Here is a 17,200-nt window from a genome sequence, read left to right as displayed (position 1 = left end):
ACAATCTTTTCCATGGGGTTGAGAAACTGTAAGCAGCATTGCCACCCCTTTTCCTAAGCAAACAACCTTACCTATGCACTGTCAGTAGTTCTGAAAGAAAACATTTAGTCCCCCTTAGAACAAACTCCTATTTTCTGCTCTCAGCTCTTGTAAGATTGCTATTTCTAGAGCGAAATGTATTAGGTTACAACTACCTTAGGGAAGATTATATTATTCCTTCTAGAACTAGCTCTGCCCCCAACTCTGTGGTGCTGGGAGACAACCTTTGTGTTCTCCTTGAAAGCTCCAGTCTCTATGAGCTACTCCAAGGGAGCCGTTCTTTTTCCCTTAGTGTGATTTCCTGCATGTGCCTAGAGTTAGGACCGCCATTTGCTCTGAGGATGTAGAAGACTCCGCTGTCCCTGGGAATTTCAACTTCCCTATGTGCTCTGCTACAGAGAGTCCATGTGGTCTCAGAGGCAAAGGACACTGTTATCAAGAGGTTTCCAAACTTTTTAGAACCACCACCCACTCTTCAGAGCAACACAAGCAACAAATGTGGGCGACACACATAATTTTAATGGACATGAGGTGGAGCGATTTTTTTATGTAACTAAAGCATTGTGTGGCAGCGCATTGTCATTTACAGGCAACACATTTTTCATTGAAATGGCCACTAAATTTGCACAGACATACAGTTTTACTGATAAAACTATGTAGCACACAAATGATAACGCATGTAAATCGTTTTCTGTGAAAGTTTATCATTTGTGCATCACCAAGTAAGTGTCTTGTTTTGATCCTATTAAAAACTCTGTTTCTAGCACACTTCAGAATTACAAAAAAAGGTGCTTCATGTTTACTTTTCTAACTGCTGGATGCATACAGTTCATTTACAGGTATTAACATTTTGTTGTGTATTGCAAAAAACAACATTCTACATTGTCACATAATTCACTTTAAAACGCATCTCACTTTGCAGTCAGGGAATGAAAACAAAACACCAATCCACATGTTGACCTCTGTCAGTGAGCAAGTGTGACAAGTTAAACACAAAATGTAAAGGCATCTTTATTTATTGCTCTTACTTTCAAGACCCACCAAAAATCAGCTTGCGACCCATCAGTGTGCTGTGACCCACAGTTTGGGAAACACTGCATTAGAGAATCTTTTGTCACAATTACTGTTATCTTTCATATGTTCTCTCAGATTAGTCTGTGAGAGTCTTTTACCCGTTTCTGCCATGTTCACCAGGTGTTCTTAATTAGAACAGACGTGACTATATTTCTCAGACTAGACTGTGAGAAAGTCTTATATCTCCCCTACTGCCTGTCTTAGAATGCCCATGTGCTTTAACCCCTTCCATGCTCATGACGAGCTCAGCTCGTCATGAGGCACAGTTGAGCTGTGCTGATGACGAGCTGAGCTCGTCATGACACCAGCAAAATGGCAATTTCCAGCACAGGGGAAAAATAACCACAGCAGCGATGTGGTTAAGGACCTGATTCACAAAGGGCCTCCACACTCGTGGCGGAGAAGCTGCAGTTGTTGGGAAGTCTCAACATTTTGGGTGGAATCTATGCGACAAGAATTCTGATTGCGAAAATTCCGCGTGAGTGCTCAGACTCCCGCATGACCGTGGGGCCTCCGCACTCGTGGCGGAGGCCCCACAGTCATGGGGGAGTCTGACCATTTTTGTGAATCAAGCCCTGAGACTTTATTGTGAGAAAGTCCTCATCTGTCCTCCTTAGACTAGTTTTTTTCATGTGCCCCAACTGTGACCATGTGATCTGAGACAGGACTGTGAGACAATCTTCTGAATGCTTTAGCACTGACTTCTGCATGTGCCCCAAAATAACGTCTGTCGTGAGTCATTGTGCCTATATGTTCTAAGACTGTACTGCGAGGGATTTCTGGCTCCATCATTGCTGGCCTCTGCATGTGCCCGGAGTTACAGCTGACATGTACTCGGACACTAGACTGCCCTCTTTAGTGCCATTTTCAGTGTGTGCTTTGTTTTGTGCCCCGGTGTGCTCTGTGGAAGGGTCATTTGCCCTCTATGCCATCTGCATGGGCTCAGAGTTACAGCGGCCATGTGCACTGAGACTGGACCATAAGAGACTCATCTGTCCTCCTAGAGCCATTGTTTTCTGTGCCCTGAGTTAGATCACCCATGCAATGCCTTTTGCCCCATATTACATTTCTTCAGGTCTTCTGAGTTAGAGCGACCACACCTCTGTGCTCTGTGACTAGACTACAACAGAGTTTTTTGTCACTCTGTGATCTGAGGTAGGGCGACCATGCGATCTAAGACTCTACCGTGGGAGTGTCTTTTAGCTCTGTTACTACGAACTGAGGTGTTCTGAGAAAACATTTCTGCTTCCAGATAAAGCGACTGCGAGTGCCCCAGCATTCAGATCAATTCCACTGAGAAGCAGTGGGGTCAGTAACCCAGAGATTGTGCAGGAGTGCAAGCTCTGAAGATAGCAATTGTCTCTGACTGGTCGCAGAAATGCTTCTAGGTGTCAGGTGAGTTTGGCGGTGAGCTGTAGGGTCAGAAGTGACAGGGTGGCCAAGCAACACTTCTTTATATTGGTGGTAAAAGTCGGACTACACTCACATGGATGACATAGCGACGCAGTATCCTCAAGTGAAGGCAATCATCACAGTGGAACTGTCCACGCAGGCACAACTTTAGAACTTTACAGCAGCTCAGGCTCCTAGGTACAATTTCAGTTAGCATGGTGCGCCCGAGCACAACTTTAAGACAGCGCCAGGGTGTAGGTCACTCAGACAAAATGTCTGAGTTGCAGCAGCACGGTCTGGTAAGGCACAACTACAAGAAAGTACTACTGTGCCTGCTGCTCATGTACACCTTCAGGATAGCAGTGGCTTGCCTTTTCAGGCACAACCACAACTTAAGGACAGTACCACTGTGCAGGCTACTCAGGCAGAAGAGACTGCACAGGAGTTCTTGAGCATGTAGGTTGCTCTCCTGAGTCTCTAGTGAGGACAGACCCTCAGCTTTGGCGTTAGCTGCTTCTGTTTGCCTTAGATGTTTTCAACTCTGGTAGGGTTAGTTCACTTCTTCCCTCTCTCAGCAGGCAAGTCAACTTCCAGGATCTGCACAACAGGAACCTAGCTCTTCCTTCCAGGACAGACTCCAGGTGATGTTGTCTTGCTTTTGGTAAGGTGGGTTTGAGCCAGACACCAGCTTTGGTTACTCTGCGGAGCACTCCCTTCCTTGGTCAGAAAGAACTTGGCACTCGATCAATAAGTGGGTCAATGGCTTCCACTTTTATACAGTCAAAGCAGACACATGCTATGGATTCTCTGTCTGCACTTATAGAACCGGTTCTATCTGTACTCTCCAAACTGTTTTACAGACACAGACTTTGTGCAGAGTGATGCTCCGTACAGCTTGGTACTCACCTGACTGGAGTACCCACAACAGAGGCAAAAGAGGTGTGAGCCATCTGCACCTGGCTATCAAACAGCCACCCTAAACAGTGATTAGGAAAGAGACAAAAGGCGGCCTCACCTAAAGGACCCGTCACGCTCTGAACAGAAACTGCAGTCCCACCCTTCACCCCCTTCTTCAATAAAATGGCAGTGTTTAAAAAGAATAATTAAAAGACCTTCATGACCAAAAGACCTAATCAAATTTCTAAAGGGAGCCCTGCCTCCTCTTTCCTAACTTCATTGTCTAGATTTCCTCCATCCAGTTACAGGAATGTCAGCAATACCCTTCCACTGCCTGGCAAAATAACCTCTCCTCCATCTTGTGCACAAGGACAGGCAAGGGGCTTCCAAAGGTGAGCCCACAGACCTCCATTACTTTAGTTTACTCATAGACACAATGCAAGCAGCACACAGGCTACACATGTATGCACATGAATGATATGCACTGGGCGGTAAGTAGTAGGACCAGGGTTAGAACAGAAGCAGAAATTTACAAAAGTAGGCCCTTAGACCTTCTCTCCTATAAGAGATAAAAAGGTCTGTTTACAAATACTGATTCACAAAATATGGTATGTTGCCACCACCATTCTATATGCTAAATCACTGAGAGGGTCAGAAGTTCACTGTCAAACAAATAAGGGCACACATCCATGGGAAGAGACATGCCTTCGTGCACACACACACACACTAAATTAGCATGAGGCGGAGGCGAAAATCAAAAACCAAGATACCAGATACTTGCAGTTGGACCTTCAGAGCAGGGGAACACAACTTTTCCCAAAGCACAGGACATTCCCATCCCAAAAGTGAATGAGAGCCTAATATTTCCTGTTAGTGTTATAGATAATGGAGCACCAGAACAGGACAGGACCTTCGCTAACAGACGAGTAAAGTAAAATAGAATGCTTTTAACCCCTTGCCCGCGGCTGGAATTCCGCTCCTGTGCGGCACATTCCGATCGCGGGCGTGGTCATGACAGCCGGGAGCCGTCATCAGCACACGAGCACTCTGTGCCACGACGGCTCCCAGCCGTCATCAGCATGGAAGGGGTTAAATGTATGTTGTGCTAGTGAATACAGGTGAGAGTGTGTTTGGGGAGAGACAGTATGTGATAGTGTGACAGTCGGTGTTGGTATGTGTGAGCATGTGTGTGAGTGAGAGTAAGTGGCAGGCAGTGAGTGAGAATGAGTGAATATAAGTGAGGTTGATTGTCGGTAAGTGAGAATGATTGAGCCAATGAGAATGAGTGAGTGAGGTGAGAGAAAGAGTGATAGCAAGTGAATTGACATTTTGAACTTATCTTCAGAAAGCTGCAAGCCCATACCCCAGAGACAGGGGTGAAACGCATGTCGGCTGTATCAAGTTTCAACAAAGCCCACACCATATTGTTCGTAAATAATACTTTTTATGATCATCTAATAGAAGCCGGACAATAAGTATATTCAACCAAGGTTTACTACATGAGATTGAAACAGTAGAATGTGTATTGGATAACAAAATAACATTTAAATCTTAATCAAAAGTCTTTGAAGCTCCACAAAGGCACCTGTATGGCAGATTACGGACAGTAAAATGATTGATCAACAAATTCAGAAAAGATAAATCGTGTCTGATATCATATTGCATAAGTTAATTTACGAAGGGAAACAGTACACTATACACAACAAAAATTTGACACTGAGCGGTGTTGTAGGCCCTACCATCATGAGTGTAGATTCCCTCAAGATTTATGATACTAATGGGTATTATTAAGCAGGCCTAAAGTGAGTCGCGCCTCATCAAAGGAGTAATAAGGCAAACAGTGTTTTGATGGGCACCGTTTACTTTCTGCAGCTTCTACTGGGATTGGTACATTATGTGTTATGTTTTGTAACATGAATACATTCAGGGGTTCAATGCACGACCTTATGATTAAACAAAAAAAAGAGCCAAATAAAACACCTTTAAACAAGTTATTTCCACATTTCATTAATGTGAGTACATAAAACACCCTGGGCCCGATTCACAAAGGTAAACTTAGACCTGAAGTCTAAGATTAGAGCTAAAGCCTATCTTTAGACCTGAACTCTAAGTTTAAACCTGAAGTCTAAGTTTTGACCTGAAGTCAGACTTCAGGCCTAAAGTTAGACAATAGGTCTAAAGTTAGACTTCAGGTCTAAACTTAGACTTTAGGTCTAAAGTTCGACTTTAGGTCTAAAGGTCGACTTTAGGTCTGCAGTTAGACTTTAGATGTAAGGTTAGACTTTGGGTCTTAACTTAGACTTCAGGTCTACGTTTGCCCTTGTGAACCGGGCACTATGTGTCTGAATAAAACCTTAACCTTTGTGCATGGCAAAAGTGATAGTGCCTCACAAATGATCACAAATAAAATGTATTCATATAAGAAATTATTTAAGGCAACAACATATTTAATAAATGGTGAATATAAATAAAAATATTTTGACATAACTACTAATTGATGTTTTTTAAATCTCTTTTCGACTCTACAATTTATGAATACAGTTCTCGTTGTGCCAGACATTAGGGGAACTATTTAATCAGTTTGTGGTATATATAGCTTAGGTTCTCAGACCTGATCTATCTTTTATGGCACTATATTTTTTTCAGATGAGCGTATCATTTTTCATCTAATGCAAAGATAATTGAGTAATGTTCCTCTAGAATATCATGTCAGCACCCTGCTATAAATGGTGGCAATAGCAGACATTTGTCTGTGTTTAATTGTTATTTTAATCATGCAGTTATTATGGAATTTCAGGATTATCTCTTACTGGGATATCCAGGAGTGTAGCAAACACAAGGAGATGATGGACGGAGCGCTGAAACCTTTCAGACACTCACTGCCAGTCACAGATCTGGGTTGAATCCATCATCGTTCTTTAGCTCACTTCGTCACCCCAGTTCAGACCCATCCATATGCAAATCAGTCTTGACCCTATTCCTCATGGGATTGGTCCAGCCCAAACAGGATTGTATAACACAGGTCTCTGTGGCACATCGGGGGCTCCAACCATTCATTGGGTCGAAACCCTCCAGGGCCCTCATATTCAGCCCAAGGCCAATGTACACACGAGAGATATTGGGAACTCAAGGTCCCCTCATCATATACTTTCAGGGGCTCCCAAGCATTTTGCCTTAGACCACAGGGACTGTCATCAAGATTAAGGTCTTGTGAGATCATCTTCTGTGAAGGTTCAGGGTCAAGGGTCATATGATGTCACTTACTGTGATGTCATAACGGTCAAAGGTTGAATGATGTTGCTTCTGCTATCCCTGTAATTTTGATGAATTCACATTCATGCACACAACCCCTCCTTGTGTCCTTTGTAGTTCGAGGTAGGTCCTCTGTTCTTGTCAAAAAAATCTTGTTACATTATGCACCAATAGCGTAGATGCCGGCCTTACAACAAGGAAAACAAACATTACATATAAAGAAGGTAGAATAGAGTAGAATAAAACATACATGTGTAGGATTTCAGTTGCCACCAACACACATCCCCCCTTTTGGATTCTGTGCTCACCATACTCAATGCTCCCAGGAGCGCTCTGTCCTTCTGGGCACCTCACCATTCTGCTCATTGATACTCTATGGTCAACACATCTGCATGGGACGAGCTTTCCACAAACCTTTGCCAAAGATGTCTCAAAATGTATCCATCATTGCAGGCTCCTATTATTTTCTGAATTCAATAGGCTCCCAAATGCCCAATTGCGACAATGTTCCTTCTCAGAATATGGCTACCACCAGGTATCACAATGCATCGGCGTCCTATGTCCAAAACACGTCTTCAGAAACGCCAGGTATTTTCCCAATTTAATGGATTTTGTTATCCACAATAACAAAGAGTAAAAAGTCTTGATGTAGACAGTAAGAGCACTAAATTAATTATTTTTTCTTCTAACTACATTTTTCACTGACAGTAACCGTAGCCAGGAAGCTCAGCCTCTTCCAAAACATGTGGGTGAGCCTCCCCGCCAAAAAAATGTGCAAAACAAAGTGAGCAAGCAGTACACGTGTGGCAACAATTTCCAAAATATATTGAATTACATGCCAGTGAATTCACTGTGCAAATTGACTACTCAGGTTGTATAAGCTGTTGCTCATAATTCTGAAAGTGATGCTGATTGCTTATTACTTTCAGAATATTGATGCTTCAGACTCATGCATCAGATTGTCAGATTGTAGACATGCTCACCTGACGACAGGCAATGCCATGATGCCTTTGTCCTCATTGCCTCAATATGTAAAGCACCAGTGCTCCAAGTATGTAAGGCCTAAAGCAATGCACGAAGCTACAAGGGCAGAGCAAAACCTTGATAATCTGGCCCCCGGTTATAAACCTGTAGATCTGTGGCACAAAAGCAGCTACTTGCAGGATTACATGTTACTCTGCTTGTTGCAGAACTTGTCCCCAGCTCTGGACAGGAGGTTCAAGGGTGCCCGCCGAGAGCTCAGCGTTGGCATTCAGAAATCAGAGGCTGACACCATGGTCTCCTTGCTGGAAGAAGTGCTTGAGTGACACATGCAGGTTTTTTGAGCTGGTCTTGGGGGCCATGTTTATCAAGGAGACCTTCTCACCAGAAATGAAGAAAGGGGTAAGGCCCTCCTAAAGGGTGAAGTGTGCACCATCTGCGCTTTACTCAGAAGTGCCCCTTGAAACAGATCATCTGTGTTCCCTTGGGTAAGAAGTAGAGGAGAGGCAGTGAGGAGAGCAGAGGTGCCCTATCAAGATGGTACCTAAGAGACACTTCCATGGTACCGGAATTTCCTACCTCTTCTTATTTGAATTTCAAGACCCTATTTAGGGACGCACAAATTCATGGTCTGGCAGGGGTGGGCCACTCCTATAGTCACACATTTATTAAGAAGAATGGGCCCACATGAATACCTATTATCTCCCTTGTGCCACCCGTTCTCTCTTGTGAGGTCATTTGCACATCAGAAAGGCTCTGGACATGACAAAGGCTCTGCCTGAGCACACTCACAAAGAGTTTGCACTAGTCTTTTGTGACCCCAGACAAGCTGGGGCCAAGGAAGGGAGACATGACAATCTTGAACACCTCTGGGGTGGAAATCCAGAACCTTCTCCTGCTTCAATGCTGACATCAAATATTGGAGCCTCAGACATAACTCTTCAGTACACCATCTGTGGAAGACTCAGAAAGACTTCTGGGCTGTTAAGCAAGACGTCTGCTACTCCGTTGCCCTGCCGCCTTACTGCCTGCTGCCCTGATGCCTGAGTAAAGGCCAACATCTTGAACCCAAGATCACCAGAATGACTCTTCATCATCAGCCTCGGGGACAGACAAGACTCCAACCATCCTGAACCCAGCACCTGGACTCTGCATGCTGTGTGTCTTGCTACCCAAGTGGTGCCACCACAGTCCTGGAGCCTTGAAAGTGGGTCTGAAGGTGCTCTGCCAGTCTAGCTGTGGTCCTGCTTGAGAAACTGACACAGCATGATGCATTTCCTCGCAGCCACATTGGAAACACGGCAGCGTGATGCATCCCCAATGCAGACCTCACATCACAGCCCACAGATGATGTGCAATGCATTCTCGATACAGCCCTTCGCATCGCATGCCCCTTGTCGATAGCATCCTTGATGATGACGCAGGACTCTACATCCAAGCCCCTCAGCTTCTTTGGAACAGCCACTGTGCAACACATCCTCGACACAGGTCTTCACAATGCAAGCCCCTCGCCGAAGGCATTCTCAATGACAGTGCAGTACTCCGCATCGCAGCCTCCCAGCTGCTCGAAACTGCAGCTGTGTGACGCATCCTCGATGTGGGGCAATGCTTCGCAAACCAGGATGTTCAGCGGGCATAATTTGGTCCGCGTATCTGTTCCGTGCTATATTGTGGTTTGCCTGAACTTGTGACTTTGTCCCAGTCAAGGCGACCAGATACCTACAGTTGGGGCTTGGTGCTTCTAGGCACAAGCTTCACTTAAAAAATGTAATTGCATATCTCCGGTGCTACTGATTGGATTTTTGTAGCTTTGATCGTAAATAATGCATTACATTTTACTCTATTTTTCTAAATTTGTGTGAGATTTGTTTTATGTTTTATTTCCACTTTATTGCTGTTTGAAGTGCTGCAAAAACTCTTTACACATTGCCTTTAAGTTAAGCCTGACTGCTTTGTGCCAAGCTACCAGCCTGTTAAACACAGGCAAATTTGGGGTTTTCTTTGGCTTCACCATGACAGGGATTGTGCTAGCTGCTTGAGTAGGGTTTCATGCCTCTCAACCAGTAACCCAATTTCCAACAAATATTGTTTGCAGATTTCATTTGGAAAGGTCAAAGCAACGCTTTAGAGCAAGCCTTAGTTTTAGCACATTTGTGGGAGCAAAAACAAGTGCGATTCAAGGAGAATTCTCCTGGCAACATTTCAGCAAGTGTGGATAATTTCAAGAGTGAGAAACCAATGTTCTAGTCACTCTGGAAAAGCTAACTTTCAATATGAGAAACAAATCTCCATTAAAAGTAATGACTTAAAGTTAGACAATAGTGCTCTGTGGTGAAACCTTTCTTGCATTTATCATTAACTAGAAGTCACTGCAAAGGGAAGTGGTTTGTGTGGTACGAGAGAGCATATATCATGTGAAGAACAAACAGGAAAGATCTCTGATCTCAGAGGAATAAATGACAAGAAAAACTGAAGAGATGCAATTAGTGAATGTTGTTTTAGAACAAACTGTTCATGTGGAATGTAATGAAGTTCTATGCACACAGAAGTGTATCTTGCCTTGTTTACTATTTTTATTTCTTTGGATGTTCAGATTATCAGCCAGTGAAGTTCCCTTTCTAATCCCCCGCCTCCTTCCCCTGGGGGAGGTAGTTTCAATTCTTTTTTGTGCTGCTTTTCAATGCAGTTTCATTCAGTCACAGGTAGGTTCTCAATTCATGTACGGAACTGGCCTGTATGTATAAGACTTGTTAGTGACGGATTTCTCCTTGCACAGGATCTACACCTCAGAATCAGCTACCTTTAGTCCTTTTCTCTCACACTTGCCACAGTTTGCCGCCGATCACCCTCAAAACTGCGTAATCAAATGTTGGGTGGTGGTGCGTTATTTACTTGTATTCTCTTCTTGGTGGTGGCTTCCACCCAACAGTAGAATCTCCAGGGGCCCCCCCCGACCCCAGACTGTGTTGATGTCAATTCTTTGTTCTTTTTGCACAGATGTGACCTCTTTTCTAGACAGCATCTTCCTTCAAGGCACTCTTCCAGTACTCATCTGCTCAGTGAATTGATCTCTTCCCTTAAGGCAGATTCAACAGCTCCATTAGGGTTGGAACCCAAGTCCCTTCACAGTTCTTTTCTCTGCATGCAGATGGGCTTATGACTCCACATGGTAGGCTCTTCTTCCCCAGCAGATTATTGGCCATTCCTTTTTGTCCAGCAGTTATTCTTTCTCCAGGCACTCTACTGTTCTACTTGCGGAGATCTTGTCTAGGTTGTCCCCAAAGGAAGCAGGCTATCGGGGATCCTGACTCTGGAGCACAAGTAATTGTCACCCACACCCGGTATCAGTCCTGCCGCTGGGCAATGAGAATTCTTGATCAGAGTTTGTACCCATTTATTCTAGTTTTGCTAGCGTAGATGGGAAATTCAGGTATCTACCTACTGAGCTGGTTTCAGGCAGTTTCTGACATTTATAAGCCCCACACTGGTCAGACTAATTCCTTTTGTTTCTCAAACCTGGCAGGGAGAGGAGGTGAGCTGGGTATGCCCAGACTAGCGAAACTGAAGTAAAGGCACAAAAGAGAGGAATGGCTTCCCACTGCAAAACTGCATAACGCTGTCTGCAGAAATGCATGTGTTCTGTCTCTGTTATCCTTTCACATTGTATATATTTCTTGTTATGTGAGTTCTGAAATGTTGGTGTGGGGCAGTTGAAGCAAGCACCATCCCCGATGTCTCCGCAAGCCTTGGGTTTTGCATTGAAGAAAATACTTTTTTACCTGTAAATTTAGACTTATTGGTGTAGAAATATGCAGTACATCGCCTGACCATTGTGCTGAATCACAACAGGTGAACCATAGTCACAACTTATGACCATTATTGTTAGCCTAGCCCCATGTAATGGTGAATGTAGTGGAGTCCCAGCCTATCCATTGTGAATGGTAGGTTCTGGTTAGGAGTGGTGAGGGAACCCACTGTCTGAAGATGCCAGTCATCATTATCTCAATTATACTGGGCTGGGAGTAGAACAGAAGTCTGAGTACCATCTGGCTATCTGGTTAATCAGCCTCTCACCAGGTGGACCACCCCAGTTGTGACTGAAAGGACAAGGCCATCCGCCAACCAGATGGTTTTACACTGAACACTAGATGGCAGTGGTATATGTTGGCCAGCACCTCTGTAAAGTTTGCTTCAAAGTTCTAATACACGAAAAGGGATATTCTCCAGCGTGCTCAATGGCAGACACCGTGCCATCCACAGTGTTACAAAATATGTAAGAAGCCCCACATACAAACAATGCCCAAATATTTTGTTTTCCTTCCGCTGCGGTCGGTTGAAGGCGGAGGAGCTCGCAGGGCGGTTAAAGTACTGCAAGAAAGGAAAATGGATGAAACACTAATAGTGTACAGATAACCTTTAAAATCTTGGAGTGTCAATTCCCTGATGAAGGGCATGCTACTAATGCCCGAAATGCATTGGAGACGTTAAGGACATTGTCTGAGCCTGTATGTTGAATATAATCATGAAGACATTAGAATTGAATCGATAAAACAACATCATTAAAATCACGAAATAAATGAAATGAATTACAACGAACAGAGAATGGAAGTTGTTTTCTTGCACTAAGGGAACGCAAATTAGTGTGTGCCATACTAGCGATGGGACCAGAGTTCCTCTGGCCTCACATAGCAAATATTCAATTTGACGTCGTTGGACCCTCGACGCCTCCTTACTGAGCACCACCAAACCAAAATAAATATAGGTAAACCAAAGAATAACGGATCTTGAATCATAACTAGCTGTGCATCAATCCAATCACAAATACAAATATTTTGTTTGACAGAGCACAACTCGAAGTAATTTATCAAAATGCCTTAAGTAGGTGAAACAGATGTGACAACAAAAATGGCACAACTCAAATATTGTCCATAGTCAAAAGGTCTTTTGATTTTCAAGTCTTCATTATTGTTGACACGTAGACATAGAGACATTCACAGCCGACACGTGGTTTGTCTTGAGACGACTTTTTAAGAAAATACTATCAAGAAAATATCGAAGAATGGAAATCTTTCAAGTTAAATTAGATGTATACATTTTTTTGTACAGCCTTGAAAAAGTTGTCTCAAGAAGAAACACGTGTCGGCTGTGAATGTCTCTATGTCTACGTTTATGACTGGGGTGAATGTTTTGCCATTGTGTAACATTCCGTCCATCATCTTGTGTGTCAAACTGAACGGGGACAAGACCGAGCTGATGGTTCTTGGCAACACCCGCACCACTCAATTGATTCCTTATGGCCATCCTGTCTTGGACCTGCCCCCATATCCAAGGACTCAATTAAGAGCCTGGGTGTATGGCTGGATAAGGCTCTGAATTTTAACCATCAAGCTGCCAAACTTTCAGCCGTCTGCTTTGGCATACTCATGCTCATCCGGAATATCCTCCCCCTACTACCCTTCAAGGTGAGGCAGATTATGATTCATGGGCTCATTTTGTCCTGCCTGGACTTTGGCAATGCCGTCTATCTTGAGTCCCCCCAGGCTAACCTAAACAAGCTCCAAGTTACTCAAAATTGTGCTACCCGAACCCTTCTTCAGATTCCCCGTCGCCGCTCCGTCAGAACTGAACTTAAAACCCTCCACTGGCTCCCAATCAGGAGCAGAATTGAATTCAAGGGCCTGTGTCCTGCCCACCGGGCCTTCTGGAAAAAGGGTGCCACCATCAACCACATGCTGATCACCCCATACCACCCAAATAGACAGCTCAGATCTGCCTCCTCCTTCCAGGCCACCGTACCCAAGATCCGGAGAGCCAGATGTGGCGGCCGCTCGTTCTCCTACAACGCAGCACGACTTTGGAACTCCCTCCCTATCCATATGTGATCAGAACCCAATCTACTGCCCTTCCTCAAAAAGTTAAAAACCCTGTTGTTCTATAAATCAGACTAGCTCCCACTGTTCATTTACATACGCCGTCCAGAGCGCTGGGACGCCTCAGGGTAGCTACCACGCTATACAAAAACTCTTTTCATTTCATTTCATTCATTCATTCACAGTAAACACAGTATGCTGAAGGACTTTGCCTTACTCTATAGCTATGAGGCCATGAAAGGCCATACAAAGTGGCTTTGCGTGACCTCGTAGCTATGGGTCAGCACACTGCGCTTCCGAAGCATCACAAAAGTGACGCTACAGCACCACAAATGTATCGCAAGGGGCTTGTAAATAAGACCCTATGTGTTCAAAGAGTCAGCATTTTCTTGCAACTTTACCCAACGGTCACAAAGTACTACGCATTTAGGTTTTTGTGTGAAAATGGTGACTTTGGCATATGTTTTATGTTGTAAACTACTCGGTTTCAACAACAAATCTATCCCACATCTGAAAAACATTGATGGGAACCTTTTTTCCTAAACCCCTGTAAATAAGCTTTTTTTATGTTGAATGCACACCCAGGGCGTCATCTACAATAAAATGACGCAACGCGGCCCCACAATCCATTTAGCTGAGCTGTGCTACATCATTTTCATAGCACAGGGATGCGTCGTATTAACAACAACACAATGCACACCTGTGCTGTACCCTGTGCTGGTGCACAATTGGTTGCCATGCACCAGCACATACGCGTGCTTAATTTTCTAAGAGTGTCTTTTTTGTGGGGATGATTGTTTTTGTGCAGGAAGGCCCGCCTTCCTGCCCAAAAACAATAATTGATGGAATTTTCCTCTTTCTATGCGGGCTGCAGAATGCAGCCCGCATAAAAGAGGAAATACGAGGAGAAATAAAAGTATTTCTTTTTGTTGTGCCACTCGGATTCTGATGCATCTCCAGATTTACAAAATGTTGTAAATGGGAAAGCGTCAGGTTCCATGGATGTTCTATGGAAACACCCACAGCAACACCCATGGAACACCCCTTTCCCGCAGAATAATGAGGGAAAGGGGCTCATGTTTACAAGGCCATGAAAGGTGCAGGCTGACCTTATGTGGCCTTGTAAATATGGGCAAGCCCATTGCGCTGCTGGCGCGTCAAAAAAGTGATGCACCAGCGGCACAATGGGCTTGTAAGTAAGCCCCCCAGTCCCACAGTAAAAGTACAAGAAAAAGGCAAACCCGGTTTCGGCGCAGTGCTACATGTGAGAAAATGTTAAACCACTTGCGGAAATAAGTTTGAATGTTCGATATAAAAGGGAAACTGCAAAATATGTAAAAGATAATAAACATGAATTTAGCTAAATTGGCTTACGTAATAATAACTTTGTCTAGTATTCACAGCCGGAGTCATGCAGAGGACATTCTTCTGTGTACCTTATACTTTATACTTCCTTCTATTGACTTAATGTAGTGTATCAATGTGTTAAGCACGTGTTCATCCATGATGGGCCATCTTGGTGCTAAATAATGTACATTTATTATTACTTTACTGAACTGTACTTTTTAACGTGAATTCAAAGCAATAGAAAGATGACAAAAAACATCCTGGTTGGTTTTATAGTCTCCACCATTGTGATGTGGTTTAGAGAACAAAGTCCCTCATTACCAGTAGTCTGTAATTATTGCATCCAACAAAATCCAACACCCAGGTGTTCAGAATTTATCAGTCACTATAATTATAGCCTATGTCGAGTTTTGTCCACAAATGAGCACTATATGTGGCTATTGTTGCTTACTGCATGGCCCATTGTTTACCTGTCACTTTTCTCCAAATTATTTTTTGGCGGGTTTCAGCTGCCAAAATGTACCTAGATAAGATTGCAGAGGTGTGGTGCTTGATGCAAAACTCTGAATTCCTGTATGTGTTGAAACAGAATTAACTGCACATACTGAAATTTAACAAGCCAATTGTTAGTTACTACATAACGGAATTTAGCAAGCAACTCGTAATGAGGGGCCTCAGGGGAGACGCCAAAATTGAAAAGGATAGGTAGGCAGAAAATTGTCTGCTGTCTGGCTCAAGGGAGGGGTGTGGTGTGCTGGTGTGAACTGGTTCTTTTCTGAGAAAGGATGAGCCAAGTGTTCACAGTAGATGGCATGAAATCTTTCCTCCAGATAACAGAATATGATACAGACAGTAGCACAAATCTAATAATGGAACAACTTTGTATGAACAGCAAAAAAACGCTGCAGGGCTCTACAAAGTGCATTCTTCGATTTAGCTTCTAATTAAGAACACCAGTGCTTGAGTGCAGGTGCTAATACCATATTTTAAGAATCGGTTCCTCTGGTAAAAAGGAAGAGTTTTCAGAAACCTGCCCTGGGCACCACCCCCAAGCCAACGGACCACGCACGAAACCTGGGCTTCATCCTGGACTCCTCCCTCTCGATGACCAAACAAGTCAAAGCCGTCTGGTCATCCTGTTTCAACACCCTGCACATGCTCCGAAAGATCTTTCGATGGATCCCTACCGAAACCAGGAAGACGGTCACCCAGGCACTCGTCACCAGCCGACTGGACTACGGAAACACCCTCTACGCGGGAACCACGGCCAAACTACAGAAAAGACTCCAGCGCATACAGAACGCCTCCGCACGACTCGTCCTGGACATCCCCCGCCACAACCACATCTTCGCCCACCTCAGAGACCTGCACTGGCTCCCCGTCAGCAAGAGGATCACGTTCAGACTCCTCACCCACGCACACAAGGCTCTCCACGTCCTGGGCTCCAAGTACCTCAACAACCGCCTCACTTTCTACACGCCCACCCGCCAGCTGCAATCGACCACCCTCGCCCTCGCCACCGCACCACGAATTCGCAGAGCCACCGCCGGGGGAAGATCCTTCTCCTACCTGGCGGCCAAGACATGGAACTCCCTCCCCATCCACCTACAGCTGACCCAGGACCATCTCTCCTTTAGGGAAAACTCAAGACCTGGCTTTTCGAGCAGTAACGGACCCCTCCTCCCCAGCGCCTTGAGACCCTAGCGGGTGAGTAGTGCGCTATATAAATTGACTGATTGATTGATTGAGAAAGTACAAAGAAGAACATTGGCCTATATGTCCAATGATTCAAAAGAGGATCCAAATGTAGAACCTGAAGAGGAATTTTAGTCCGAGAACTTTCCATCTAATACAAAAGTGAGTTAGTTCTAAGAAACAAAAAAAAATAACAAAATCTTTGCAGTATTCGATAAGCAGAATATGTTTGAGGCCAACCAATGATGAAGTAATCAATATATGTAGTCATTTTTCTTCTTTCAAAGGATTACATTCAATATATCTAAACAGTATTTACTGACACACGCAATTCCGGTTGCTTGCTATTAAACATAAATGGTAAGCAAATCTACTCCAGAACAAGTGTTCCATGGAGATAATGTGGAACGTCAGCACCTTTTGCCTCCTACTGTTTCAAGCAATATATTATTGTACAGAGCAAAGCAAGGAATTTTCAAAGCTGAAAATCCTAACTAAAATTAAGGCATTTTAAAGGAAAGAACAGTATGTCAAGGTCAAGTTGAAATGTTTGGATCAACATGCATCTACTCAGGAGAGTTTTCATATCGTTCCTCTCCTCTGCATAGTGTTCTAATTCCTGAATCGATTCCAGCAAAAAGCTTGTACTCATT

Source organism: Lissotriton vulgaris, chromosome 5, assembly GCF_964263255.1.
Source record: "Lissotriton vulgaris chromosome 5, aLisVul1.2, whole genome shotgun sequence".
In the NCBI taxonomy this organism is placed as follows: domain Eukaryota; kingdom Metazoa; phylum Chordata; class Amphibia; order Caudata; family Salamandridae; genus Lissotriton; species Lissotriton vulgaris.
Note: the sequence above shows the minus strand (reverse complement) of the source record.